Source organism: Nerophis ophidion, linkage group LG07 (assembly GCF_033978795.1).
Source record: "Nerophis ophidion isolate RoL-2023_Sa linkage group LG07, RoL_Noph_v1.0, whole genome shotgun sequence".
NCBI lineage: Eukaryota > Metazoa > Chordata > Actinopteri > Syngnathiformes > Syngnathidae > Nerophis > Nerophis ophidion.
This window is the reverse complement of record NC_084617.1, coordinates 77,000,921-77,002,574: the sequence shown is the minus strand read 5'-3', so window position 1 is coordinate 77,002,574 and position 1,654 is coordinate 77,000,921. Positions and strand designations below refer to the sequence as shown.

General features: G+C 33.1%; 1 protein-coding gene across 1 annotated transcript in view; it reads left to right on the top strand.

Moving 5' to 3' along the window:
* Positions 1–1,654, top strand: part of LOC133556840 (cytoplasmic tRNA 2-thiolation protein 1) — a 627,421-nt gene that overhangs the window by 92,032 nt on the left and 533,735 nt on the right. The gene's annotated exons all lie outside the window — the stretch shown is intronic.

Genomic DNA, 1,654 nt, shown 5'->3' with positions numbered 1-1,654 from the left:
TTCAAAGTAAGATATTTTTCAAAAGTTTTTTTTGATGTACATTTTATTAAAAAAAATCTCTTTAAAAAGAATAATCAACAAACATATTATAAACCAATTAACACATTTACGATTTGGCCCGCCACGTCATTTAGACTTAGACTTCCTTTTATTGTCATTGAAATTTGAACTTTACAGCATACTTGCCAACCTTCAGACCTCAGAATTAGGGAGATATTCAAAAGGCCCGCTGGGATGTTTGTTTGTGTGTGTGTGTGTGTGTGTGTGTGTGTGTATATATATATATATATATATATATATATATATATATATATATATATATATATATACATACACAAATCTATATATATATATATACATCAAACTTTTATATCAAAAAGTTCTATTTTGGTTTCATCTGACCACATAACATTCTCCCTATCCATGTATCCATTTTGGTATAAACTCACCTCGTTGTGTTTGGAGGAAGAAGAATACTGAGTTGCATCCCAAGAACACCACACCTACTGTGAAGCATGGGGGTGGAAACATCATGCTTTGGGGCTGTTTTTCTGCTAAGGGGACAGGACGATTGATCCGTGTTAAGGAAAGAATGAATGGGGCCATGTATCGTGAGATTTTCAGCCAAAACCTCCTTCCATCAGTGAGAGCTTTCAATGGTTGACCAAATACTTATTTTTCACCATAATTTACAAATACATTTTTTTTAATTCCTACAATGTGAATTCCTGGATTTTTTTTTTCACATTCTGTCTCTCACAGTTGAAGTGTACCTATGATGAAAATGACAGACCTCTGTCATCATTTTAAGTCAGAGAACTTGCACAATCGCTGGCTGACTAAATACTTTGTCCCACTGTATTTATAGATGTGTGTGTGTGTGTGTATATATATATATATATATATATATATATATATATATATATATATATATATATATATATATATATATATATATATATATGTACATATATATATATATATATATATATATATATATATATATATATGTACATATATATATATATGTCGTGTCTGTCTATCTGTGTTGGCTTTGCGATGAGGTGGAGACTTGTCCAGGGTACATCTGCGGTCCCCTCCAAGGTTTCTCATTGTCATCCCATTGGGTTGAGTTTTTCCTTGCCCTGATGTGGGATCTGAACCGAGGATGTCGTTGTGGTTTGTGCAGCCCTTTGAGACTGATTAAGGGCTGTATAAGGCAACATTGATTGGTTGATTGATTGATTGATTGATTGATTGATTGATTGATTGAAGGATAATCCACATTCTGGTGTCTCTAAGCACCTGTAAAAAGACAACATTTGATCTGTAAATCTTGCAGACTCAATGGCAGACAGGAAGCTGATATGAATCCTAATGGAACACAACTGAAGACATCTGCAGTTTGCACAAATAATTGATTAATACAGATTACATATTAATACACACATTTTACAAGCATGAAAATATCACAGTGACGTGCTGTCTTTGACGGAATTAATTTACATAATGAACGCAAACCTTTTTCTTTTGCATGACTCTTTGTGTTCCTATTAAACCATAAGTTAACAAGACTATTAAACAACTGAAATCCTCCAGTGTTTAAAGAGGTTAGCATTGGCTGCCACCAGCATAGGGAATAAAGTTGCTCATC